Source organism: Ranitomeya variabilis, chromosome 6 (assembly GCF_051348905.1).
Source record: "Ranitomeya variabilis isolate aRanVar5 chromosome 6, aRanVar5.hap1, whole genome shotgun sequence".
Classification (NCBI taxonomy): domain Eukaryota; kingdom Metazoa; phylum Chordata; class Amphibia; order Anura; family Dendrobatidae; genus Ranitomeya; species Ranitomeya variabilis.
Window position 1 is genome coordinate 324,939,439 of NC_135237.1, and position 22,940 is coordinate 324,962,378.

A 22,940-nucleotide genomic window follows, 5' to 3' on the forward strand; every position below is an offset into this window, starting at 1 on the left:
TCAGAATTGTAAAAATTGCCCCCGGCATTAAGCTGCACATTGGCTCCGTCACCAAGGGGTTAAAAACGATAAAAATTATGTCAATGCAGTGTTATTAAACAAGCTGTAAGCAGATGCGGCTCCAGGTTTTTGTGGGCCCCGGGCAAAATAGGCTCAGTGAGCTCCTTTATCACATACCACAATTCATGATGCACAGATATGGCAGACAAATATTAGTATAGTGCAATGTTAAAGATTTCACTCACTTCTTACATTACATGAGTGATATCTATTGTAAATTCTACAATAGCTTAGAAACCAGACAGTATAGTCCTCCATACAGTATTATGAGCCCTATATATTGCTCCATACAGAAGAATGAGCCCCATATATTGCTCCATACAGTATTATGTGCACCACATAGTGCTCCATACAGAATAATGAGCCCTATATATTGCTCCATACAGAATAATGAGCCCCATATATTGCCCCATACAGAATTATGGGCACCTCATAGCGCTCCATACAGAATAATGAGCCCCATATATTGCTCCATACCGGATTATGGGAACCATATTTTACTCCATATAGTATAATGTGTCCCATATATTGCTCCATGCAGTATTATGGGCACCACATAGTGCTAAATACAGAATAATGAGCCCCATATATTGCTCCATACATAATAATGGACCCCATATAATGCTGCATGCAGTATAATGAGCCAGGGGTTGGACAAAATAATGGAAACACCTAACGATTTGGCATCATAATCTTCGAACATGTGATAAACATGCAAACCGTGACATATGGTAATGTTTTGTAGTTGATTATTTGTGTTATGTGATATGTGCATGTAATTTAACTGTTTGTTTTGCATAATTGTAAGAACATTGATGAGAACCTGATACCAGTGGCAGACCTCTCGGATTTTAAGGCCATGTTCACACATTGCAGATTTCCCTGCGGATTTTTCTGCACTAAAAACCGCAGCTCTTGGCAGAAAACGCAGGTGCGGTTTTTGGTGCGTTTTTGGTGCGTTTTTTAATGCTGTTTTTAGTGCGGTTTTTAATGCGGTTTTCTCTGCAGATTGTCTGTGTGTTTGACACAAATAAAGCTTGAACTGCAGTGGGGAAAAAAAAAAAAGAAATTATGTCATTTCCTTGTCCAACCCTTTTCTTCTTCCATCCTCCATTTTGGGAATAACACACCAAAATGAGTGGACGTGTTTTGAATGACAGCACTCCGCAGAGTGCTGAGCGTAGGCCAGATCGCAGCCCGCAGATCCAGCTCCGCACGCCACACTGGATTGCGATCCTGGGGTTGCTGCTGCTAATCCTGAATCGTCATACACGTCAGGTAAGCAGATGTCTGTTTTTTTTCTTTTTTTTGGTATATTGGGTTAAGGGTACGTGTCCAAGTTCTGGAAACGCTGTGTGTTTGACGCTGCGTGGGGCCGCAGCGTCAAACACGCAGCGTCCAGATGTTCCAGCATAGTGGAGGGGATTTAATGAAATCCCATGTCCACTATGCGTGATAACACGCATTCGTCGGCCCTACGACTCTGGACATGCTGCGCGTCTTTTAAGATCGCAGCATGTCCGTGTTCCTTGCGGCGACGCTGCGCCGCCGCAAGGAATAACACAGAGCCCTATGCGTGGGGTGCGATGATCCCGGATTTGTACAATGAACACATCTGGCATCATCGCGTCCCAGAAGGGGGTGGGGCTTTGCACAGAGCGGGTTTGCCGCTCCGACGATAACGCCGGCCATCCTGAACGTGGACACGTACCCATACATATTCCGCATTGCTTTCCAGGCATGTTTGACATATTTTTCTCAGTGTTGTGTTTTAAACAATATATATATATATATATATATATATATATATATATATATATATATATATATATATATATATATATATATATATATATATTTTTTTTTTTTTATTTTAGAGGCAGCGGCGGCAGAGAAGGAGTGCACAGAAAAGAATGTGGGTGCACCCTCTTGTAGCAGAGCGCACACAGGAGGGGCACTTTTATGTCCTTTACAATGACTTGAGGAGGTATGTTGAAATCTATTGAAAGACAAATTTCACTGTTTTTTCTAACAATGTTACATGTGTAACCCTTTTTTTTTTTTTTTGTCTTTTACAATTTTCAGATATCCTGACAAATTTCTTTCTTTTTGTCGGCTATCCATTCTGGCGTTCGACAGACTGCTCACCATCCTGGCACCCCATTTGACACTGCAAGACACAGTGATGAGGAAGGCCATCTCTGCAGAGGAAAGGCTGCTCATCACCTTGCGGTAAGTAACTAATTATTTAGTTTGAATGTCATTAGGGCTCTTTCACACGTCTGTGTGTCCAGTATGTGTGATGAAATTTTTCATATCTCCTGGAGACACTGACCCACTCATCTATGCACATGTCAGCTTGTTTTTGGCGGCCGTGTGTCCATTGGCAAAACACGCTGACATGCCAAATTGTTAACATTTGCACGTTCCACATAGTGTTCCACGCACGTGCACAGGGAGAACACACATTGATGTCCTCTGTATGACACGCATTAAGCGTTACAGGAAGCGATGCTCTCTGGCGGCAGGTGATGAAGATGCTGTCATCATTCTCGCCTGCTCTGCATGATTTCAGCGCCATCAGGGAAGAATGGGATTTGACAGCATCACATGCCACCGTGTAACTGCGCCTACTGTAGTGCTTTTATCCCTGAAAGCCATCCGTGTTGTTATAATTCAGCCCACGGTTGCGTCAGGTGTCTCTCTCCCTCTCTCTCTTGCTCGCACACATACACACACATGCCCACACATCCACCCCTCTGGTAGGCGGGGAGCACACACACACACACACACACACACACACGAGATACAGCCGAGTGTCGCATGGTAATACCTGGCCCTGCCTCCCGCACTCTGGAGCGGAGTGTGCACCCGCATAGCAATACATGGAGCCGCACGCTCCACAACAGAGTGCATGCAGCAGGTCCGGGGATTACCATGCAACACTCGGTCATATCTCGCATGTGTGTGTGCACGAGTCCCATCAGGCCATTTTTTTTTTTTGTTTACACCCTTTCAGTTGTGCCGGGTGTTAATGCCAGCATTATTGAATGCTTTACATAACACATGAATGGTGCTGGACGCATATTATAACGGCCATAACTTGTGACATGTTTACTTTAATTTTTGTGTGACACTTCTAATATTCTTTTTTGTTTCTTTGCAGATTTTTGGCCACAGGAGAGAGCTATACATCCCTGCACCTCCAATTTAGAGTTGGTAAATCTACCATCTCTAAAATTGTGAGGTGCACATGTACCATCATCTGGCAGAAGTTGCAGCCCATGGTGATGCCTTCCCCAACCGAGGAGACTTGGCTGCAGGTTGCAGCAGGCTTTCAGTCTGTGGCCAATTTCCCAAACTGCATAGGTGCAGTTGATGGTAAACATGTAAGGGTTCAGCAGCCACCACGATTAGGATCACGCTTCTTTAATTATAAGAAGTATTTTTCAGTGGTCCTGATGGCGGTGGCTGATGCCCATTACAAATTTGTTGCCATTGATGTTGGTGGCTATGGTAGTACTGGGGATTCTCGGGTGTTGCGAATGTCACAGATTGGGATGCAAATTCTTCAAGATGGCTGAACGCTCCCAGCCCCAAGACCTTTGCCGGGTTCCACACATCCAGTACCCTTTGTGATGGTATCGGATGAGGCGTTTCCCTTAACGACAACCCTGCTGCGCCCATACCCACGAAGGGGACTGAATGCCCGGCGGAGGATTTTTAATTATTTGCTGAGTCGTGCACGCAGATATGTGGAATGCACCTTTGGGATCATGATTAGTCAGTGGAGGATCTTTCACACTGCCATCCAGTTGGACACAGACACCGTTGACGCTGTGATTAAGGCTTGCTGTGTACTCCACAACTATGCTCGTGAGTACAACACTGACGTAGATGTGGAGTACCAGCAGCCAGTATTTAATCCAGTGGTCAACTGGGGTCTGGGCAGGCCGTCCAACTCGGGTGTGCGTGTGAGAGAATCCTTCACTGACTACTTCATGAGTCCTGAAGGTGCCGTGCACTGGCAATACTCCTGTACTGGTGTTGGGCAGCCTGACCAGCAGAGAAGGATGCATCTACACTGACCCTCCAAAAAAAGTTGCCTACATCGCTGAAAACTGTTGTGAAAACAAGTCAAGATCCCGATGAATCAGAATCGACAACAATCAACACAATTGTGTTTAATTATATTTTTTTGTCTTGTAACGCAAAAAAAACATTTGGTTGTAATTTAAATAAAGAAATTTTTTTGGCTTACTTTCTTTTGTTTCTTTGTAGATCAAACAAAAGGGGTGTGTTTTAATAAATGTACTATTCTATATCTCATACTGCAGTGAACACATAACAGTAACACAACCCCCAATCCATAATCCAGTGCCCATATACCCAGGACAGCGTCAGACATAGAGGCCTTGTCCCCATTGTCTAAAAACCAGAGAATAATTTTTGGAAAACAACTTTTTTTTAACAAACACAAAATATTGTTAAATTTAATAATAGATTTTTCAATTTGAAAGAAAGTAAACAGCCCCTTGTCAAGGCAACGTGCAACTGGAGCATTAGCCAATTTTGATTTTACTGCAGATATGTATAATCTGGAGAATACACGTAATTTGTAGGGTCTGTGTGTGAAATTGGTCCCAGTTGCTGATTTGTTCCTCTCTCTGCATAACTGCCTTGTTGACTGCTGCCAAAATACTGTGGTCTTGAAGGTGGTTCCGGTGTTCTATGTCGGGGCCTAAACAGTCCCAAGACCCCCATTAGAACCTCGTTATAAGGCACAATTGGAGCAGGGTCCTCCAGAGCAGTGAGGGACATCTGGACCATAGACATAAAAAGAGACTGCCTATCCGGTGGCAGTGAGCGAGTCTTCCTTGCTACAGTCAATGGAAAAGAATCACAATGGTCGTCGCAAGAAGATTTTTTTAATAAATCCAGGGTGTCCGTTGCAATTTGCACTGTTTTATCATCATTGTTCTTCTTGGCTTTTTTTTTCTTTTCTCTGCTGCCACCGGATAGGCAGCTCTCTTCTCCATTATCACAGCTTCTGCAGAACCAGATGCTTCAGCAGCTGCTGAAGCGGATGTGGATGCAGCTGCTGCTGAAGTGGATGTGGATGCAGCTGAAGCTGTGGTAATGGATGGAGAAATGGTCCCTCCTGCTCCTGAGGAACTGCCTGCTCCATCCTCTGTGTCGGTGTCATCCACATCAGCTGTTGACATGTTTACTTCCGTCCAGTGAGAAAAAAACAGAACAATAATTTATATACAATTTTAGAAGGCTGCGAAGGAGCAAAGTTTTACATGCAGCAAATAGGCTGCTACGTCAACATTTATGTCCACTATTTTGCTTGTGTAGTGATAACTAGTGTTGAGCGATACCGTCCGATACTTGAAAGTATCGGTATCGGAAAGTATCGGCCGATACCGGCAAAGTATCGGATCCAATCCGATACCGATACCCGATACCAATACAAGTCAATGGGACTCATGTATCGGACGGTATCCCTGATGGTTCCCAGGGTCTGAAGGAGAGGAAACTCTCCTTCAGGCCCTGGGAACCATATTAAAGTGTAAAAGAAAGAATTAAAATAAAAAATATTGCTATACTCACCTCTCCGACGCAGCCTGCACCTTACCGAGGGAAGCGGCAGCGTTCTTTGTTTAAAATTCGCGCTTTTCTTTCCTTTACGTGAAGTCCCGGCTTGTGATTGGTCGCGTGCCGCCCATGTGGCCGGGACGCAACCAATCACAGCAAGCCGTGACGTAATTTCAGGTCCTTCAGGATTTTAAAATTACGTTCCGGCGTTGTGATTGGTTGCGTCGCAGTCACATGGGCGACGCAACCAATCACAGCAAGCCGTGACGTAATTTCAGGTCCTTCAGGATTTTAAAATTACGTCCCGGCTTTGTGATTGGTTGCGTCGCGGTCAACCAATCACAAGCCGGGAGGCTGGACACGCGCGCATTTTAAAATGCGCGCTTGTCCAACCTCCCGTGACGTCCCGGCTTGTGATTGGTTGCTTCGCGGTCAACCAATCACAAGCCGGGAGGCTGGACACGCGCGCATTTTAAAATGCGCGCTTGTCCAACCTCCCGTGACGTCCCGGCTTGTGATTGGTTGCGTCGCGATCAACCAATCACAAGCCGGGACGTCACGGGAGGCTGGACAAGCGCGCATTTTAAAATGCGCGCGTGTCCAGCCTCCCGTGATGTCACGGCTTGTGATTGGTTGCGTCGCCCATGTGACTGCGACGCAACCAATCACAAAGCCGGGACGTAATTTTAAAATCCTTAAGGACCTGAAATTACGTCATGGCTTGCTGTGATTGGTTGCGTCGCCCATGTGACTGCGACGCAACCAATCACAAAGCCGGGACTTCACGTAAGGAAAGAAAAGCGCGAATTTTAAACAAAAAACGCTGCCGCTTCTCTCGGTAAGGTGCAGGCTGCGTCGGAGAGGTGAGTATAGCAATATTTTTTATTTTAATTCTCTCTTTTACACATTTTTAGATTAATGTTGTTTCGATACCGATACCCGATACCACAAAAGTATCGGATCTCGGTATCGGAATTCCGATACAGCAAATATCGGCCGATACCCGATACTTGCGGTATCGGAATGCTCAACACTAGTGATAACGCCTGTTTTCATGTGAGGCCGGGGTCACACATGCGTGTTTTACGTACGTAAGAGCGCAAAAACTACGTACGTAAAACTCGCATTACATACGGCACAATGCTTCTCAATGGGGCTGCTCCTATTAGCCGTATATTACGGTTCAGTATTATACGGCTTTCTACGGCCGTACAAAATCGCAGCATGCTGCGTTTGTCAGCGTATTGCGCAAATAATACGCCAATGAAAGTCTATGGGGGCGAGAAAAATACGGATTCCACACGGACCTGCAGTGTGACTTGCGAGAAATACGCAGCGGTGTTATTGAAAAGTCGGTAATTCAATTGCCGGCTTTTTCCTTCTCCTTCACAAACCCGACATGATATGAGACATGGTTTACATACAGTAAACCATCTCATATCCCCATTTTTTTTGCATATTCCACACTACTAAAGTTAGTAGTGTGTATGTGCAAAATTTGTGCACTGTAGCTGCTAAAATAAAGGGTTAAATGGCGGCAAAAATTGGCGTGGGCTCCCGCGCAATTTTCTCCGCCAGAATGGTAAAGCCAGTGACTGAGGGCAGATATTAATAGCCTAGAGAGGGTCCATGGTTATTGGCCCCCCCGTGGCTAAAAACATCTGCCCCCAGCCACCCCAGAAAAGGCACATCTGGAAGATGCGCCTATTCTGGCACTTGGCCACTCTCTTCCCACTCCCTGTAGCGGTGGGATATGGGGTAATGAAGGGTTAATGCCACCTTGCTATTGTAAGGTGACATTAAGCCAGATTAATAATGGAGAGGCGTCAATTATGTCACCTATCCATTATTAATCCAATTGTAGGAAAGGGTTAAAAAACACACACACACATGATTAAAAAGGATTTTAATGAAATAAACACAGCGGTTGTTGTAATAATTTATTGTTCTCGCAATCCATTTGCAAACCCTCGCTTGGCAAAATAATAAACGCACAATATACATACCTTCTGATGTCAGATCACGTCCCACGAAGTAATCCATCTGAAGGGGTTAACTAATATTACAGGCACGAGCCCTGCTAAATGCAGCTGTGCTCCGTGCCTGTAATCCCCGGCGAATGAATGAAATGTAGGTCATTGACCTACATTTCCTTCAGTCGCGGTGATGCGCCCCCTGGTGGATGTCCTCATATGACCTGGAGCGTGGGAAAAAGTTCCCAGGCTGCAGTTCATGAGAACATCCACCAGAGGGCGCCTCACCGCGACTCAATGTAAGTACAGATCCAGCTTTCCTTTCAGCACCCGGGGATTACAGGCACGAGCACACAGCTGCATTTGCAGGGCTCCTGCCTGTAATATTAGTTAACCCCTTCAGATGGATTACTTCGTGGGACGTGATCTGACATCAGAAAGTATGTATCTTGTGCGTTTATTATTTTGCCAAGCGAGGGCCTGGAAATGGATTGCGAGAACAATAAATTATTACAGCAACCGCTGTGTTTATTTCATTAAAATCCTTTTTAATCTTGTGTGTGTGTGTGTGTTTTTAACCCTTTCCTACAATTGGATTAATAATGGATAGGTGTCATAATTGACGCCTCTCCATTATTAATCTGGCTTAATGTCACCTTACAATAGCAAGGTGGCATTAACCCTTCATTACCCCATATCCCACCGCTACAGGGAGTGGGAAGAGAGTGGCCAAGTGCCAGAATAGGCGCATCTTCCAGATGTGCCTTTTCTGGGGTGGCTGGGGGCAGATGTTTGTAGCCAGGGGGGGCCAATAACCATGGACCCTCTCCTGGCTATTAATATCTGCCCTCAGTCACTGGCTTTACCATTCTGGCGGAGAAAATTGCACGGGAGCCCACGCCAATTTTTTCCGCCATTTAACCCTTTATTTCAGCAGCTACAGCGCTGAAATTTTGCACATACACACTACTAACATTAGTAGTGTGGAATATGCAAAAAAAAGGGGGATATGAGATGGTTTACTGTATGTAAATCATGTCTCATATCCTGTCGGGTTTGTGCAGGAGAAATGAGAAGCCGGCAATTGAATTACCGGCTGTTCACAGATATCGCGCTGAATGAAATCTAAATACAGAATATATATATATGTGTCTCAATGACATATATACTGTATATATGTTTTCCCTAACATTTGAGCACATAAATCCATTAGATGTCGGTTTTGCAAGCCTGCGCGAAAATCTCGCAGTACGGATGCCATACGGATTACATACGGAGGATGCCATGCGCAAAATACGCTGACACACCCTGACTACGGATCAATATTTTGGGAACATTTCTCCGTATTACGGCCGTAGTACGGACGTATAATACGTGGCGTATTGTCTTACGCCATGTGTGACTCCAGCCTAAGTCATGCGTTATCACCACATATTATAACTAAATAATCTTGTGGAGTGGAAGCGCCAACGCAAGTTAAATAGAAAAGGAAGTGGTGTCAAGACACACAACGCATGTGTGGTTACGTAGGGTAGGTATGACACCTTTGTATTTAGAAGCATAGTGCTGACGGGATTTATGAAAATCCTGTCTTCACTATACTATCACATTTTGATGCAGCGTGTTTAACGCGGTGGCAGGACACAGGGTTGAATACACAGCCAACTGTGCAAGTGCACATGGAAACACGCTACATGTATATTTGTGGTTTCTAAATTACCTCCGCAATGTCCGGCTGGTGACAAGGAATTGGAGCTCGTCGCTAAATGGGAAGGTTTTTTTACTTGGTGATGAGCCACTTCTAGCGCAGGTATTGATGAACTTATTAAACCTGTCCCTGACGGAGTGCCACCTTTGCTTCACATCTTTTTGTACAAAAAAAATGTAAAGAAAAAACAAGGAATTTTTAGATATATAATCAAAGTACATTTGTAATAAAATCAATTTTTAATTACTAAATAAAATTATAATTACCAATTTGCAGTTGTGTTGCCCCTGGATAGTTGTCCCATTCCGGAAACATGTCACGCAAAATTTTGGTCCATGCAAGCTCACGGAAATACTTGTCTTTGTAAGACTCATCTGCAGGGTCCCAAAGGGCCGGATAATCACGAACCTTCAATGAATACAATAGTGTCATTTCATACTATATCGAACGGCAAAGTAATGTTAAAGAAATGGTTTTCAAAAGTTGGAATATAATTAAAAATAACCCCTACATGAACCCAAGGACAAACAAAAAACACAAACACCAATAAACACGTTCGTGTGTCGCAGGTTAAAAACAAGCTCTGGCGCCGTCAATCCAGAGCGGGGCGTGCGGCTACATGTGTTGCTGGGTGGGCTCACAATAAGCTCTGGATTGCCGGTGCCACAGCTTGTTTGCAACCTGCAATACACTCTACACTCAACACTCTAGCTTTCAAAACCATAACCCTAATCTCAGCACCAACACTAATAACAGTGTTGGGGTCCCCCTATATTTTTAGGCAGAAAGGCTACGCACACAGCCGTGGGCTTTTATTCATAGCCTAGGAAAGGGGCCATGGATATTTCCCCCCCCCCCTGGCAACAAATAGAAGCCCGCAGACGCCCCTGAAAAGGCGCATCAAAAAGATGCGCCGATTCCGGCACTTAGCCCCTCTCTTCCCACTCCCGTGTAGCGGTGGGAAATGGGGTAATGAGGGGTTAATGCCATCTTGCTATTGTAAGGTGGCATTAAGCCCGGTGAATAATGGAGAGGTGTCAATAAGACACAAATCCAGAATCCTATTCAAAGGAAAAAAATATATATATGGGGACCACCAAAAAAAAAATTGCGTTGGGTCCCACCATATTTTTAGGCCAGAAAGGCTAGGCAGACAGCCGTGGACCAATATTAGTGGCCCAGGAGGGGGTTAAAATACCCCTGGCTGTTCCCTGGCTAGGAATATTAAACCACAGCTGTCTGCGTTGCCTTTCTGGCACAAAAATGTAGGGGACCCCATAAAAAAATTGCGTAGTGTCCCCCTATGTTTTTTGGCCAGAAAGGCTAGGCAGACAGCCGTGGGCCAATATTAGTGGGCCAGCAAGGGGTTATAATACCCCTGGCTGTTCCCAGGCCATGAATATGAAGCTCACAGCTGTCTGCGTAGCCTTTCTGGCTCTCAAATATAGGGAGAGCCCCCCCAAAAAAGTGTTGGGGTCCCCCTATATTTTTAGTCCAGAAAGGCTACGCAGACAGCCGTGGGCTTATATTCATAGGCTAGGAAAGGGTTCATGGATATTTGCCCCCCCCCCCTGGCTACAAATAGGAGCCCGCAGCCGCCCCAGAAAAGGCGCATCAAAAAGATGTGCCAATTCCGGCACTTAGCCCCTCTCTTCCCACTCCCGTGTAGCGGTGGGATATGGGGTAATGAGGGGTTAATGCCACCTTGCTATTGTAAGCTGGCATTAAGCCCGGTTAATAATGGAGAGGCGTCAATAAGACACAAATCCATAATCCTATTAAAAGGAAAAAAATAGATATTTGGGGACCACCCAAAAAAAAATTACATAGGGTCCCCCTATATGTTTAGGCCAGAAAGGCTAGGCAGACAGCCGTGGGCAAATATTTGTGGCACAGGAAGGGGTTAAAATACCCATTGCTGTTCCAAGGCTAGGAATATTAAACCACAGCTGTCTGCGTTGCCTTTCTGGCACAAAAATATAGGGGGCCACGAAAAAAAATTGCGTAGGGTCCCCCTATATTTTAAGGCCAGAAAGGCTAGGCAGACAGCCGTGGGCCAATATTAGTGGCCCAGGAAGGGGTTAAAATACCCCTGGCTGTTCCCAGGCTAGGAATATTAACCCACAGCTGTCTGCGTAGCCTTTCTGGCACAAAAATATAGGGTGCCCTGAAAAAAATTGCGTAGGGTCCCCCTATATTTTTAGGCCAGAATGGCTAGGCAGACAGCTGTGGGCCAATATTTTTGGCCTGGGAAGTGGTTAAAATACCCCTGGCTGTTCCCAGGCCATGAATATGAAGCCCACAGCTGTCTGCGCAGCCTTTCTGGCTCTCAAATATAGGGAGAGCCCCCCCAAAAAAAGTGTTGGGGTCCCCCTATATTTTTAGGCCAGAAAGGCTACGCAGACAGCCGTGGGCTTATATTCATAGCCTAGGAAAGGGGCCATGGATATTTGCCCCCCCCGGCTACAAATAGAAGCCCGCAGCCGCCCCAGAAAAGGCGCATCAAAAAGATGTGCCAATTCCGGCACTTAGCCCCTCTCTTCCCACTCCCGTGTAGCGGTGGGATATGGGGTAATGAGGGGTTAATGCCACCTTGCTATTGTAAGCTGGCATTAAGCCCAGTTAATAATGGAGAGGCGTCAATAAGACACAAATCCATAATCCTATTAAAAGGAAAAAAATAGATATTTGGGGACCACCAAAAAAAAAATTACATAGGGTCCCCCTATATTTTTAGGCCAGAAAGGCTAGGCAGACAGCCGTGGGCAAATATTTGTGGCACAGGAAGGGGTTAAAATACCCATGGCTGTTCCCAGGCTAGGAATATTAACCCACAGCTGTCTGCGTAGCCTTTCTGGCACAAAAATATAGGGGGCACCGAAAAAAATTGCGTAGGGTCCCCCTATATTTTTAGGCCAGAATGGCTAGGCAGACAGCTGTGGGCCAATATTTTTGGCCTGGGAAGGGGTTAAAATACCCCTGGCTGTTCCCAGGCCATGAATATGAAGCCCACAGCTGTCTGCGTAGCCTTTCTGGCTCTCAAATATAGGGAGAGCCCCCCAAAAAAAGTGTTGGGGTCCCCCTATATTTTAGGCCAGAAAGGCTACGCAGACAGCCGTGGGCTTATATTCATAGCCTAGGAAAGGGGCCATGGATATTTGCCCCCCCCTGGCTACAAATAGAAGCCCGCAGCCGCACCAGAAAAGGCGCATCAAAAAGATGTGCCAATTCCGGCACTTAGCCCCTCTCTTCCCACTCCCGTGTAGTGGTGGGATATGGGGTAATGAGGGGTTAATGCCACCTTGCTATTGTAAGGTGGCATTAAGCCCAGTTAATAATGGAGAGGCGTCAATAAGATGCCTATCCATTACTAATCCTATTAAAGGGTTATAAAAAAAACACAGACACTAGAAAAAATATTTTAATGAAATAAAGACACCCACTTTTTGACAAACACTTTATTGTACTCTCAATCCATCTGAAGACCCTCGACCTGCAACAGAAATAAAAAAACAAACCAAATTCATACTACCTGGCCCTGTCCGCAGAAATCCCATAACGAGTGTCCCACGACGATCTGCCATGGAGAACAGACACATCCGGAGATGTGTCTGCTCTCCACGGCTGCTGCAACACACTGACAGGTGCTCCGGCACCTGTCGGTGTGTTACTGCGCATGCGCGAGAGTTTACCGGCGGTCATTGACCCCGGTACTCTCGCTTTACGGCACTACTGCGTGGGAAAGTTCACACGCAGCTGTAGTGCCGTAAATAGAGATGCCGGAGCCGCTGATCTCTGGTAAAGTACGCGATACACTGCTAGGAGCTTCGCTCCTGGCAGTGTATCGCCGGAGAGCAAGCGATCGGTGTGGGACACTCGGTTTTGGATTCTGCAGACAGGGAGTATGGATTTGGTTTATTTTTTTGGACTTTTTCCCTAGGGGACCGAGGGCTTCGCGTACCAGTGTGCTGTATGGAGAGTACATACTCTATGTTGTATGTACTGTGTGTCATGTATGTTACGTTTATTGTACACTGTGTTCCAAATTATTATGCAAATTGGATTTAAGTGTCATAAAGATTTAATGGTTTTGTTTCTCAAATAAACTCGTGGATGGTATTGTGTCTCAGGGCTCAATGGATCACTGAAATCAATCTTAAACACATGTGATAATTGGTTTTCCAGGTGATTCTAATTAAAGGAAAACTACTTAAAAATGATGTTCCACATTATTAAGGAGGTCACAGTTTTCAAGTAACATGGGAAAGAAAAAGGATCTCTCTGCTGCTGAAAAGCATCAAATAGTGCAATGCCTTGGTGAAGGGATGAAAACATTAGAAATTTCCCGAAAACTTAAGCGTGATCATCGTACTGTTAAGAGATTTGTGGTTGTATCCGAGGACAGATGTGTTTGTGCTGATGAAGGCATAATGAGGAAGATTGCTGCCAGGCAAGTTCATCGAATTAAGAGAGCAGCTGCTAAAAAGCCATTACAAAGCAGCAAACATATATTTGAAGCTGCTGGTGCCTCTGGAGTCCAACGAACCTTAAGGTGTAGGCTCCTTCAAAGGCTTGCTGTGGTGCATAAACCTACTATTTGGCCACCCTTAAACAGTGTTCACAAGCAGAAATTGTTGCATTGGGCCCACACATACATGAAGACTAATTTCCAAACAGTCTTGTTTACTGATAAGTGTTGAGCAACCCTGGATGGTCCAAATGGATGGAGTAGTGGATGGTTGGTGGATGGCCACCATGTCCCAACAAGGCTGCAACGTCAGCAAGGAGGTGGAGGAGCCATGTTTTGGGCCGGAATCATGGAGAAACAGCTGGTAGGGCCCTTTAAGGTTCCTGAAGGTGTGAAAATGACCTCTGCAAAGTATATACAGTAGAGTTTCTGACTGACAACTTTCCTCCATGGTATAAAAAGCAGAAACGTGCCTTCAGGAGCAAAATCATCTTCATGCTGACAATGCCCCATCTCATGCTGCAAAGAAACCTCTGAGTCATTGGCTGCTATGGGCATAATAGGAGATAAACTCATGGTGTGGCCACCATCTTCCCCTGACCTCAACCCTATAGAGAGCCTTTGGAGTATCATCATGAGAAGTTCTATGAGGGTGGGAGGCAGTTCACATCAAAACTGCAGCTCTGGGTTGCTATTCTGACTTTATGCAAAGAAATACAAGCAGAAACTCTCCAAAAACTCACAAGTTCAATGGATACAAGAATTGTGAAGGTGATATCAAAGAAGGGTTCCTACGTTAACATGTAACTTGGGCTGTTAGGATGTTTTGGAGTTAAATAGATTTTTTGTTCAGTGAATGTGACCTCCTAATGCTGCAAATTCCACAAATGAGCATTTTCAGTTCTTTAAAGCATATCAAATGTTTAGAAATTCTACTGTGCCTAATAATTTGGAACAGTGCATTTTAAGTTTTTATTCATTTTGGAGATTATACTGTTATCATTGGGAGGTTTCTTCAATAAAATTCGATGTATACTCTAACGGGTGATTACTTTTATTAGACTGACTGTCATTTGCACCAACCATTTAGGAAAATCCGATAAAAATGTCATTTGCATAATAATTTGGAACATAGTGTATGTGTATTGTGTGTGTTTGTGTTTTGTGTTACTTACAATTGTGCTAAGTCGCCGGACACAGGGACAACTCTCCCATCCTAATACCGGATGGGAGTAGTAATCCCATACGGCGACTTAGCACAATTGGGTCGCATGGGGACACACACACACACACACAGACAGACGCACACACAGACTTCACACACATACACAGATACACACATACACAGATACACACACATACATACCAAATCGATCAAACGACCGACATCGATCCCCATGCTGACAGTCACTTCGGAATACAGGACCACACTCCGCCCACGCACTTCCGCCCACGCACTTCCTCCCGCTTCCTCGCACTTCCTGCTGCAACGGTTTCTACACCCATAACCGCATAAAACCCGCAGATATTTTTTCAACTGCGGGTTTGACCCTCACAATGGAGGTCTATGGGTGCAGAACCGCTGCAGTTCCGCAGAAAGAAGTGACATGCTGCGGAATATAAACCACTGCGTTTCTGCGCGGTTTTTCCCACAGCATGTGCACAGCGGTTTGCGGTTTCCATAGGTTTACATGTTAATGTACTCATCATAGTTCAAGTCAAATTTTGCTGAAGTGAATATTTTTATTGAAGGTGAAAATGAAGAAATAAGGCAACAAAAAATTAACGTTTCGGCCACTCGATGGCCTTGATCACAAATGATGCCTTAGTAGGTAATTCGTATAACGTCTTATGGTAATATAGTAGAAAATTCAAAATTAAAGGTGGCCCAGATTTCTCCCAGATAATGACAGAAGGGGCTTTAAATTCAATAGAGACTGTCCAGGACAGAGTATCAATGGTCTTGAGACATCTGTCGTATGTGGGATTGTCTTGATAGTCTTAAGCCCATATCCTGTAATCCAGAGGGACCCAGGAGTGGGTAGTGGAAGTGAAGTTCTCCACACTAGGTTAAAACCCTTAGTGTACGGTGGATCTGCCTATTAGAGAATGGATTGGTGGCGCAGTGTGTGCGCAATCCGGGGCCGAGGAGACCGTTTGGCTGGTCCTGTGGGAAGCGCCGACACAGCACGTGTCCTGGCGGTGGAGGCGGCAATCACCGCCAGGACACGTGCTGTGTCGGCGCTTCCCACAGGACCAGCCAAACGGTCTCCTCGGCCCCGGACTGCGCACACACTGCGCCACCAATCCATTCTCTAATAGGCAGATCCACCATACACTAAGGGTTTTAACCTAGTGTGGAGAACTTCACTTCCACTACCCACTCCTGGGTCCCTCTGGATTACAGGATATGGGCTTAAGACTATCAAGACAATCCCACATACGACAGATGTCTCAAGACCATTGATACTGTCCTGGACAGTCTCTATTGAATTTAAAGCCCCTTCTGTCACTATCTGGGAGAAATCTGGGCCACCTTTAATTTTGAATTTTCTACTATATTACCATAAGACGTTATACGAATTACCTACTAAGGCATCATTTGTGATCAAGGCCATCGAGTGGCCGAAACGTTAATTTTTTGTTGCCTTATTTCTTCATTTTCACCTTCAATAAAAATATTCACTTCAGCAAAATTTGACTTGAACTATGATGAGTGCAGTGATTTGATTCACTTGGAGCTCTTGGGGGTCTTGGGACTCCGTTCACTTGCACCGCCAACTTCCATCTAGAATCGAGTGCTAGCTCTTTGTTCATTCCACTACATGTTAATGTAAACACAATGGAAACGGCAGTGGACCCGCAGCGGCAAAATCACTGCAGTTCCGCGGTAAAAACCGCAATGTGTGAACATGGCCTCAAAGAGACCAAATTGTTGGTGCTCGTATGGCAGGCGCTAGAGTAACAGAAAGTGCCCGAATGCTTGGCGTGTCAAGAGGTATGTCTCCAAAGTAATGACTGCATTTGAAAGAGAAGGAAAAACGTCCGCAGCAAAGCACAGATCTGGCCGAAAGTCATAGTTGACTGAGAGAGACTGTCGGACTCTAAAGCGAATTGTGAGAGAGGATCGCAAGACCATGGCTCCGAAAATCACTGCTGAGCTCAATGAACACCTACAGAACCCAGTTTCCACGAAAACTGTTCATCGGGAGCTGCACAAATCTGGATTCCATGGAAGAGCTGCAATTAGAAAACCGCTGCTCTCAATGACAAATGTTTCCAAGCGTTTAGAGTGGTGTAGAAAACTCCAGAATTGGTCCCTCGAGCAGAGGAAACATGTGATATTCTCAGACGAATCATCATTTACCCTATTTCCGACCTCCGGCCGATTGTACGTTTGGAGACAGCCGAAGAAGCATTCCATCCAGACTGCCTTCTCCCAACCATAAAACATGGCGGAGGTTCTGTGATGGTCTGGGGTGCCATTTCGTGGAGATCCGCCGGGCCAATGATATCCCTTCATGGAAGAATTAACAGCCGAGATTATTTAGGCAGTTTGGGCGACGAAGTGCATCCAATGGTTCAAGCACTGTTCCTGGATGGGATCATCTTTCAGGATGATAATGCACCAATTCATACAGCTAGAATCGTTAAAGCATGGCACGAGAAATATTCTAATGAAGTTGAGCATCTCATCTGGCCCCCACAATCCCCAGACCTCAACATTATTGAGCACTTATGGTCGATTTTAGAGATTAGACATCGATTTCAGCCGCCATCGTCGCTCAAAGAACTGGAGGGTGTTTTAACTGCAGAATGGGCTAAAATTCCTTTGGAAACAATTCACACCTTGTATGAATCCATACCTCGGAGAATTGAGGCTGTAATCGCCGCAAAAGGTGGACCTACACCATATTAAACTAACTTTTGTTGATGTTTCCAGGTGTTTCCATTATTTTGTCCATGCAGTATAATGAGCCTCATATATTGCTCTATACAGAATAATGAGCCTCATGTATAGCTCAATACAGTATATAATATGCCTCATATATTGCTCCACACCTTGTAATGATCCCCATATATTGCTCCATACTGTATAATGGGCCCCATATAATGCTTCAAACAGTATAATGAGTTCCATATAATGCTCCATACAGTATAATGAACCCTATATAATGCTCCACACATAATGGGCCTCATATAATATTCCATACAGTAAATGATGGGCCCCATATAATGCTCCATTTAGAATGGACTCCATATAATTCTTCAGTATATGATAGACTCCAGTGTATGATGGGTCCTATATTATTCTCCATATATAATGGACCGCATATATGATGCTCCAGTATATGATGGGGCCCATATAATGCTCCATATATGATAATCCCCATATGATGGGCCCCATATATTGCTCACGATTCCTCAGCGTCACTGTCTTCCAGCTCTCTGCACTGTTACTGCTCAAGCATAGGGCGCACACTAGTGACACCATCGCACCCTCTAACCTAAAACACCACAGTCAGGAGACGCGAAAGAAGCCGCAGTGGTGGAACAGGGAAAGGTAAACATCGCAAGTGCCAGGGCCTTGGGCAAGTGGGTGGGGGGGTCACTCGCAGCAACGGCACTGGCACAGGGCCCCCATTGCGCTTCGGTGTCCTCAATGGCAAGTGGGCCCCCCACCTGCTCAGTGCCCCGACACTTGCCCGGGCTTCCGGATGCTGACGCCAACCCTGGCTGTAGGTAACTCCTGATTAAAATCCATTTACCCACAGCTAGCTATGTTGAGGTCACGTAACTTTACTAAGGCTGTGTTTCTGCTCGAAAGCTTAAAAGGGGTTCAAAATAGTGTTAGGAGACTTTAGAGTGTAACATATGCCTTTTCGGGGAAACTGATTTCATGCAACTTGATTTATTTTTTTAAATTTGACAAAACTTGCAATTTCAAATAAAAAAAATGTACTCATCTCTGTTACCTGTTATTAAATATATCATAATAATCTAAGTTTCTATAGATAAATCATATTAAATATTACTATTTTTATTATTACCTATTAAAAATTTTATCAGACAGCAAAAATCTTTTAGCCTGTAAACTTACTCTAATTTTAGATCATCTGATGCCTCCTGTTTTGGTTGTGCCACCATAAAAGATACATTTAGATAAGCCGAAAATTAGTAAATAAATGTTTTTGCAATTTACAGTTATTACAAATTATGCTCTATTCAAAAAATAACAACCTTTCATCTTCTGAAATGGGCCCCCTGACGTTATTCTGTCTGCGAGCTTCTTCCGTCTATCCCAGTGGCCGATCACCTGGCCACGCATGTGCACAACGTATGTGAGAAGCTCCCTGCGCTCACAGAGCAAACACGCTAGCCGCACTCACACATGTCTGATAGCTGGATGAGGTCGTTCTGCTTCACCTTCGAGCGCTGTCAGACCTGTGTGAGTGCAGGAAGCATACGCGGCCAGCTGATCGGCCACTGGGATGGACGGATGAAGCTCGCAGACAGAATAACATCGGGGGGCCCAATTCAGAAGATGAAAAGCTGTTATTTTTTAATGCAGCATAATTTTTATTAATTGCAAAATTATAAAAACATTTATTTACTCATTTTCTGCATAATTAAATGTATCCTTTATGGTGGCACAACCTCTTTCAACTTCCAACATCACAAATAGTTGAAACGTCCTCATCTGTCAACAACTATTACCAAAATAACTATATTTACGTAAATGCAACTATATAAGGCAAGTTCTTCACTGAAATGTGACATTCAGTGGAAATTGAAACTTTGCTTGCCCTGAAGAAAAACTGGTTTACCTACACAGAGACACAAACTATATTAATTTAAACTATTTCTATATTATAGAAATACTAAAGGGTTTGTCAATAAAGCTCATTTTCAAGTACTATGCTAGGGAATAAATAAATAGACTGGGTCCCAAGTCTCAAAGCCAAATAATATCCATTAGTAGGAGTGAAAAGTGTATTGCTCTGAAGGACTGATTTCACTCACTTATATAGCGCCACTAATTCCAATGCGCTCTCCAGACATTTGTATCCTTGTCCCCATTGGGGCTCACATTCTATTCCCTATCAGTATGTCTTCGGAGTGTGGGGGGAAACCAGAGAATCTGGAGGAAACCCATGCAAACACGGGGAGACCATACGAACTCCTTGCAGATGTTGTCCTTGGTGAGATTTGAACCCAGGACCTCACTAAACTATCAGTCAGATATCTATCCAGCCTGTGTTTGAAGGCTTCTGTGGCATCCCAAGAGTTCATGTACCACAGCGGTGCTGCCTTCCTCTCGGGGAGGGTTGTGCCATGCCTGGAGACAAGTGGGATCCCTTTGGCAGGTAAGCTGTACACACAACACATTCTAACTCCAGGGCAGAAGGGGGAGCTCAAAACCCTGCTTGAGGGGAACTTCCCTGAATTACATCCTGTCTGGAGGAGGAGTCAGTCAGTCTGTGTGAGAGAAGAGACAGGAAAGGAGCTCAGACGAGTGATTAGGAGCTCAAGGAGGCAGCGATTGGGCCTCATGTGAGCCAAAGTACAGAAACCGTGCACCGGGAGCCCGAGATTGTGGATAACTGCAAGGTCAACAGTAGAACTTGAGGGCATAGGGCTATACGTAAATTGCTCATACTAAGCCTGAGGTACAGCAGCAGTTGGAGCCTGGAGTCACCGTGTCTGAGACCCCAAGAGAACAGCTCAAGCTGCCTACAGTAGAGGTACTTTCCCAAGACAGGAAAGAGAAAGGAGTACCTTGCAAGCAACTACAGGTAGCAAGGGACCAGAAAACCAGCGCATAGTGGAAGGCTCCCAACCTGACCTGCCAAGGGGATTTCTACTTGTTTTCGGGCTGCCTGGACTCCTTCTGCACCTGTTACCGATACCTTGGACTGAGGCTGACTTCTACTTCAGTAAACCAGGTAAAGACTGCAACTTTGTGTCCTCCATTATCTACTGGCAACCCACCATCCTTGCCATACACCTTGGGAGCCCTGGGGACCCCGCTTCACCTGTGGGAAGCGCCGCCATCTTGCTGCAACAACATCACCCTAAAGGACCCCTTTAAGCAGTGCAGGTCTTCTCTGAACGAGAACCACATGTGGCGTCACGAATAGACTTTATTCCAAAATACCCCTTAAAGACCTTTCCCCTTTTACTTGAGTGCCCAGGGCATGGACAGGGTTGCTGCCACTGTGACCATCCCTTTAATTGTGACCGGACCCGGATCTGAGTACCCCAGGCCCTGGCGGGTGACTCACCACTTCTATTGAGGGAGAACTCACCACTAGAGAAAAGCGAATATGTTCGGCTCCCTTCTTATTCTGCAATCTATAGCACTTACCGCATAAGCCTGCTGATCAGCTGTCCGGTGCCACAGCTGCATGTCTCGCGGCTGATTCACTGTCACAATGCATGCATAGAAAGCCCAACAAACAGGCTATCCATGCATGTGTTGTGACAGTGAATCATCCACAACTCATGCAGCTGTGGCTCCGGACAGCTGATCAGCAGAAGCGATCCGGGTATCAGGGTTCCCTCTGCACCTTATTCGGTAAGCTCTATAGCTTGCCGAATAAGGAGGGAGCCAAACATATTCTCCCATTTCTACTCACCACTAGAGATGAGCGGTATTCGAGTCGAACTGTTCGCCAATTTCAAATTCGAGCTGTTTTGGGCGGTGCTCGAGTCGTTCGACGAACCCGAACAATTTGCTTAAAATTCGACTGTTCGAGTTTCTGTTTGATAACTGTTCGTTCACCAAAAGCCTAGCTTGATTTGCACATTAAAACTGTTTATTTTTGTTAATGGACTGTTTCAGTGTATAGTTGGGGGGGGGGGGGGGCGGGGGATAGATCTGTGCTGAAATAACGCCGATCTCCATTTTTTTTTCTTTCCTGCATTTACAGAGGGGCGGTGCAGTCTCTCAGCCTATCAGCAGTGCGCACACACACAGAGCTGTGCATGTGATGCACACAAGCAAGGGCATGTGTCATTGGCTGTGTATATCACATGTCCTTGCCCTATAAGAACCAGCCATTTGCCCCATCGCCACCATTTCCTCACTGCTGCAGCTTAGTGTTAGACAGCACCGCTGCTGCGGTGGGCGCTATACAGACTAACAGTGTTTTTTTGGAGCAAATTCTCAGAGAGATAGGTTTAGGGAGTCGGGAGGAGTCGGGACTAGTTGTAATATCAGCCCTTTTCAGGGTAGGTTACAGCAGTTCATAGCACTGTTTGCCAGGCAGGTCTCAGCCAGTGCTGTGCAAGTGTTTGTCACAGCATTTGGTGTAATCTAGCTCAGCCAATCCTTTTGGGCTAGTAGCATTGTCTGATAGTCATCTGAGTAGCCCGCCTGTGAAGCTAGCTGCACCGCCTGCGTATCTCAATTTTTACAGCATCTAATCCAGTTAATAGTTTTGGGGTTTTGGGCTTAGTAGCAGTCTCTGCACGTCAGCAGAGTAGCCCGCCTGTGAAGCTAGCTACACCGCCTGTGTATCTCAATTTTTACTGCATCTAACCCAGTTAATAGTTTTGGGGTTTTGGACTTAGTAGCAGTGTCTGCACGTCAGCAGAGTAGCCCGCCTTTGAAACAAACTATACTGCCTGTGTATCTCAATTGTTACTGCATCCAGGGCCGGACTGGCCATAGGGCAGTTCTGGCAAATGCCAGAAGGGCCGGTGGCAGTAGTGGGCCGCTTGATCCGTTATTGGTGTCAGGGAAGTCAGTACTATAAATAGTTACAACTTGCGATAAAGGTAAAGGACCTTCGGTGATGTCACTACTCACGAGCATGTGATCAGTCACATGCATGAGTAGGCGGGATTAGAATACCAGCAGCCGGGCTGGAGCCTGGCTGGAGGTCACATGATCAATTCCTGACAGAGAAGAGAACGATGTGTCTGCACTCTGCACTCACTGCAGTGTCTTCCGGGATGAGGCACCGCAGGACAGTGAAAATGTGTGCAGGTGCTGCGGTCACCTGACCAGGATGGGGGTAGGAGAACTCATTAACCTCTGCAGCACCAGACAGGAGTGTAAAGGTGTCGCAATAGTGGCTGCAGCAAGACTTAATAGGAGCCACTGAGCCAGCATCGGGTGTGC

General features: G+C 45.4%; 1 long non-coding RNA gene across 1 annotated transcript; it reads left to right on the top strand.

Moving 5' to 3' along the window:
- The first annotated feature begins 2,014 nt into the window (after nt 1-2,014).
- LOC143781140 (uncharacterized) lies at nt 2,015-3,477 on the top strand. Its single transcript, XR_013216585.1, has 3 exons — nt 2,015-2,047; nt 2,146-2,292; nt 3,227-3,477. It is a non-coding gene; the product is annotated as an uncharacterized LOC143781140 (long non-coding RNA).
- The last annotated feature ends 19,463 nt before the right edge of the window (nt 3,478-22,940 follow it).